The sequence below is a fragment of the Pseudomyrmex gracilis genome, unplaced genomic scaffold (assembly GCF_002006095.1).
Source record: "Pseudomyrmex gracilis isolate BER0280 unplaced genomic scaffold, ASM200609v1 scaffold_14, whole genome shotgun sequence".
Classification (NCBI taxonomy): domain Eukaryota; kingdom Metazoa; phylum Arthropoda; class Insecta; order Hymenoptera; family Formicidae; genus Pseudomyrmex; species Pseudomyrmex gracilis.
Window position 1 is genome coordinate 372,774 of NW_018020598.1, and position 6,531 is coordinate 379,304.

General features: G+C 37.0%; 1 protein-coding gene and 1 long non-coding RNA gene across 3 annotated transcripts in view; both read left to right on the forward strand.

Moving 5' to 3' along the window:
* The window catches only part of LOC109863919 (nuclear factor of activated T-cells 5-like), a 24,627-nt gene that overhangs the window by 3,383 nt on the left and 14,713 nt on the right, over nt 1-6,531 (forward strand). The gene's annotated exons all lie outside the window — the stretch shown is intronic.
* Nucleotides 6,111-6,525, forward strand: LOC109863927. The gene is made up of 2 exons (XR_002251389.1): nt 6,111-6,368; nt 6,447-6,525. It is a non-coding gene; the product is annotated as an uncharacterized LOC109863927 (long non-coding RNA).

Consider the following 6,531-nt stretch of genomic DNA (forward strand, 5'->3'; position numbering starts at 1 on the left):
TATAGTATATGTATATATCTTGTTTCCAACACGTAAAAAATATGTTATCAAACGTATTTTTGACTCAAACTAGGACACTCGTACACTCACACACACAAATTTTTCTACTTATATTAGAAGATTAGAACGAATCAATAAAATAACAAAACGGTTTACGGTTTTATTCATCCGAGAAGTAATGCAAATGTTACTCAGAATATCGATATCTGATATCATTATCGGTTCCAACTGTGCGTCTCGTTATTTATTAACGGTGTTGAAATTCTATAATATCTTTCTCTCAAAAAATAAGAGCGGAAACAGAGAAAAAACCCACAAAATGACACGCACGCACACACGCACAAAAAAGAAAAAACATTTTGAAACTAAACATTTAAAATCGTTTTGATGTCACTTAACTACTTAATTACTTAACTACTTAATTGGAATTTTTTCATCACATCAGATAGATATAAAGCAACAATTATATATAAAAATGAAAATAAGCGATTATATATTGCAATTCATTTCAAGACACAAAACAATTCTTACGTAAGTATAGATATATTGCGTCTAATGTCATCATAGAGAAATGACATTGCATTGTATGTAAATGTTTACATTTATATTTATGTAACTATTGATGTCAACTTGACACAAAACGACACACAGTGGAATGATTAATATACATATAATGACGTAAATATCTAAAAGATGACGTTTTTTTAGATACGTTAACGAGCGTAAAACAAAACCGTGAAAAATACTGGCGTTAAAATAATATATTTTTTTATATATAAGCCAAGTGTTGATTTTTACCACTTTCTATTCAATGTTATATGTCTCGTATTCCGGTATATAAAATTGTGTGTGTGTGTGTGTATCAATAAATATAAATGTAGAGTTGTATCAGAGATAAACACGTGATTTCGACATATCTACATTAGAAATGTTTTTGCGTCTTTTGGTTTGTTTTGGCTGAATGCACGTAGCCGTAAACATCCGCCTAAAACGAAGAACAATCATTAACGACCATTACAATTCGATTCACGTATGCGTGGATTTGCATAATGTGATTCTTTATTCAAAAAACGTAGTCTTCGCGGTTGAAGAGAAAGGAAACCGGCCTTAATTGGTTAAAATCGGAACTGACTGAATGTGAACTGGATAGTTTTTTTCAGGTTGAGACGGCAAATTCGATTCACAAATCAGCGGTGCTCAGCTGACGGAGCAGCTGAGCGAGAACGGACGACTACTCAGCGAGCGATCTGAGAAATGTGCGTGGCGCACGTGTTTGCGAAACGTGATAATTTTCCAGCATGACACTTGGCCAACAGTGATATTAAAATAAATATTTTACATCGAAGATCTTTGGAAAGAAGATTTCGCATAGAAAGAAATTTGGAAGATGTCGCGCAGACATCCGAAGACAGACTCGTTCAGAGAATAAAATTCTCACAAATAAAACTTTCACAAAAAATTATTTACAAATCTATACAGTGTCGTATTCGGTGTTTTTATCAATATCTTTGCGATGTCTCGGACACGTTTCTATGTCTACGATAATGTTGAAAACTGAAATTGAAAATTTGATTTTATTAAAAAAAATCTTTGGAACGATTCAATATTTGTGTGTAAAATTGTTTGGTATCTTTAAATTCACAAAACGCACCGTCAATTCGTCTCAACGTGAGCCAAGATATCCTGAGAATATTTTAGTAATCTCGAACGAGATTTAAGAAAATGTTACGAATGCGGAAAGAGAAAGAGAGAGAGAATATGTTCATGTTTGTGTCGCGTGCGTCTCTATGAAAGCTACGATGATAGCAGGCCGTCTACCTAGAGATAAAGGTTCCAGTTCAAAAAAATGCGCTTCTCTACTCAGTATTCATTTCTCGCTCTTGAAAAAACCAACATAACATGGTTGCCCAGATAGTTTTGCCTTCAAATAACCGGAATATGGGTAATTTTAATCAATTTATTTGAATATATAAAAGACGTCCTTGAGCTCAAAGCGGTGAATCCAACAAATTACTAATTTTCGGCAAATATGAGTCAATTATTCGCGGATTGTACATGGAATAAATTTTATGCAAGTGACAAAGTGAAATAGTTTTAAAAAAATGATTAAAATCAGAACGTTTCGAACGGTTATAATTTTTAATTTCATCAGCTGATAAACTGTAAATGATGGTTGTTCGAAATATCGCAATCACGCCAAGCATTCATCAAAACATCAAGCGCAGTGTGCTGAGTAACTTAAAAATTAGCGTCGCGCGGAAAGATTGTTCTTGCATCAATCAGCAAGTATGTATCCAATACGCGTTATGCTGGACCACAACCGAGAGGCGCTCCGAACGGGACAAATCATTAAAAGTACATACATATTAATTTTCAAGAAAAACTTTGTTTTTTTCAGAAAAGCTCTTAAAAATCGCGACGATCTTGTGAACAACTGTTTTTAATTACATGAAAAAAAAAGATTTCTGTAACTTACAATATATACAAGATGGAAAGTTCTCATCTCAAACGCACAAAGATCGATCGACCAATACGGGCAGACCAGTGGCGTCTGCGTGCAAATATGCGTATCGAACGTTTCATAGTGCAAGCCCCGAATAACAGTTAAGTCGTAAAAGCGCGACGATAAATAAGCAAGGCGGGTCATCGTCCAGCGGGGAAACGAGATTCGTATTCAACGAACCGTATTAGAGAATCGTCATCGCTCATGTGCGCGTAGAGAGACGTTAACTATACTTCTATAATATTCAGTAGGTAGCGTGATATCTAAATTCGACATTTAAAAAATTTAATCTCGAAAGTTTTATGTTGATTCTGACATTTTAAATGTTATTCAAGCGAAAACATTCGCCTTACGACTCGTTGAACATGCTCGATGTTTCAGATGTTTTTTTTTTTTTTTTTTTTTTTTTTTTTTTTTTTTTTTTCCAATAACTAACGAAGATAATCATTTTTATCGAAGTGTTATTTCTATTTTATATTGAAGCGTTGTAATCGCGTCGACAATTAAGATAAAATTTTATATAAGTCGTCATTATACAGGTATATAATTACGAAAGATACATCACATATCTGGAAAATACACCGGGGAAATACTACGAGAAATACTACGTGGTCGCGATCGATTTTTTTGCAAAAACTCGATCATTGTCGTCATAGGATTTCTATACGACCCATCATCGCCAGTAATCGTCTAGCGTGACTAATAGGACGAGCGAGCTTACAGACGTTTACTGCGCTAGCAAACACGTAGAAGTCTCCTTCACGTGGACACACGCATACACGTTTCACCGGCGTGTGTGAGTGCGACGCATATGTGTGTTCGTATGTGTGTAAGCGAGTAATTGAACGGTAGGCGCGCATAGAGAGAGAGAAGAGGAGGAGAGCAAGCAACAAACATGCCGTTGAGTGCGATCGTCTCGTGCACATTGGACTTTATTGCACTCGCTGACTTACTATGCGAGAAACGAATGAGACGGAAACATCACCATGAAGAAGGATAAACTCAGTTTATTCATAGAACATAGATTTCTTACAATCGCGCTTATAAAAAATTTAAAAGGCCAGAGCGTGCGCAATTGCACTCCGTGTCAAACCAAATGCCAAATGCATATATTTTTCTTTAAAAACAATTATTTTTACACATGCCGCTGTGAAAAGAACGACAAACTGTTGTATATTGTTTGAATTTTGTTTTTTTTAGAAAAATTGATATCAGTGAAGTCTGTCAACTAAAAACTCTTATTTATCTCAATGAAAACATAGATGAATCTATATATTTAAAATGAACTTTGTTTTTCAAATATGGCTCACAAAATTGATTTACTGTTTTGTCCATGAGTTTTGAAATGACCCAATTTTGCGAGAGATTTATTCATATTGTTTCGCGCACAACATCCGTCTGGTTTTCCATATCTTGTTTTGCATACACATAGCTTATACGTTCTCGTGAGAAAAGTATCCGGGAGATGTTTAATTTAATCTCTATTATATATTCTAATCTACATTGAAGACTCGATTATTGTCTAATACTGACCTATCGCAATCTTTGTGAAGTTAAGTCTGTTTTAAAAAAACAAATGTCATTTAACTTATAATCATTGTCCTGTCTAGTTATGATAAACACTCTCTAACACCAATGCAACACACACAAAAACGTCAATATCTGTTTTTAATAAATTTTCTAAGATTAGATTAAAAATATACAGGTGCGGTCGTGGTAACGAGCGGTTGGAATAAACGAACAACAATCTAGACATGCGTCAACGAAGACCGACTTTATCGAAACACAAGAAAAAATCAGAATTCAACGACTTGACGCGCAAAGTGCGCTATTTTGTCGACACCTTGTATAAACGTAATGTGTAAACTCTAATGGCGTCGTCATCGGCGATAAATATTTCTCAATCGTCGTCATATTCCCGCCTCTGTAATTTTTCTCGCTCGCGCAGCACTTTTTAGATCGGCGTCTCCGGGGTTTCCGCGGCAACCGAGATAACAATAATGAAAAATGGTAATAATAATATAAATATGCTGTGCGAACGCATATAGCGCGTTCGCGAATATTCGCAGCGACAAGCCGAGAGTGGTTCGCGATATTACGTGACAAGGTTTTTTCCACACAAAGAATCGGCAATTTGACCGTGAAAAGAAGAGGGACAAAAAAAGGAGCGTTTATATGGTACAAAGCTAAATTTAGAAAGATTAAACGGATGCGCGAACGTGAAGTTTTATGTTAAATCGGTCGATGTTTGCGACACGTGTACTTCCTCAAATTAGAACCTAGAAACACTTGTTCTACGAATTCATGTTTAATGCAGCTTCAGCTCGATATGAAGTGGTTGTGGTCACTTGGACCAATTTCTGATTATTTTGTCGCACGTTGTCATTGTTTTGAGTAAAATGCCCGTCTCACACGTTGGATGATACTTGTTGTTTTTAAAATTCTTTGATTAAAAAAGTTTTGACAAAAAAATTCATACGCTGGTTTCTCTCAATAGCTTAATTCTGGTTCAAGAGAAAGCGCAATTTGTAAAAAATTAAGATTTTGTTCTTTTCATTTCAAATCTCAATATTATATCTCGAAGTTCGGTTTTCCGGCATTCTGCGTGTTTTTATGGGCTTATATGCGGCGCTTTTGCTCGCGACTCGCAAGTAGGGAGGATCTCTACGGATCGCTGAAACTGCAGAATTACAGATCCATGTGTAAATAGCAATTAGAATGGATTATCCAACGCAGATTGATATCGCACGGCTTATCGCGATGCATCTCTCTCGCATTAAATCGCTGCGCGAATCGTAAGTGATCCACGGGATTATAAACTCATAATCGACCTTTGACGTCACAATCGTCACCAGAAGATCATGACGCATTGCTGTACGCGCCGGCACTCGCTCGTGGATTAATCGATCACGCTCGTGTCTCGATTATCTAATCCTCTCGTCCGTTCTGTGTGTGACGGAACACAGAATTCTCTCACGAAGGCTTTGCGAAAATTCGCGCATTAGATTGGGTTGAAAAATTGACGGCGCATAGTGTGACTCAAAGGATGCGGTACACACACCTGACATTCGTGCCCAATCACCCTTTAGAAGAGCGTGACATCCTAGAATCATCGGAAGAACGCCGCATAAACCGAGTTGCGCAATCAAATTTCGGAGCAAAGCTTTGCGGAATCTTGTTCTTCAGGAAAAAAAAAATATTCTCTTCGGAATTATATAACTTTATATAAGCGCGGCAGTGTTGAAATTATCGGGGAATCTTAGTTCAGATCGAGCTTCGAGCAATATAACATGAGGCGAATTGGCGTGTTTTCGTGTTTTTTTAGTTGATATCACACGTATAAAATTTTATCCACAAAACATGTCTCAATATCGTTTTTAAAAATAGAACTATTTACGGTCTTCCAGTCGTGTTGTATAAGAAAACATATCGATACTCAATCAAATTCGAGCGCCCTCGCCGATGACTTAGATAATTAGCGCCTGTTGATTGGTCACCTTCACCAGCATGCCATTGCCGCGGCGCCGACATATGTGGTGCACAACGAGGAGGAGTAGGGGCTTATTTACTCTCGCGCTCGGGTCACGCTGATCTCGGACGAGCGGTGTGGCGTTAGTCTGCGCACAACGCGTGTCGTGCTCTTCCGCTTTTGAACCTCCGCGTGCTCGTTCACTTAGTCTCTTTGTGATTTTCTTACGCGTTCGTTGTCTTTTTCCGCCTCGCTCTTGTGTCACGGGAATGAAAGCGTCGCACGCGTTGCTCCGCGAAGTCTTTAAGCGAGCACAGTAAAACGACACCGACGATATATAGAGATATCGATCGATATGGATCAATCGATATCGCACGTCGGAGAAAAAATTGCAAGGTTTACACTTGTAATGATATATACTTGGAATTATATATAATTGTTAATTTTTAAAAACGCTTTGAATCTGTATTACAGTGTGAACACCGTTCACGTGACACGTAATATAATTATACTATTGTTCACGGAACAGTGAGAAACTTGTGCGAAAAAAAAAAAAAAA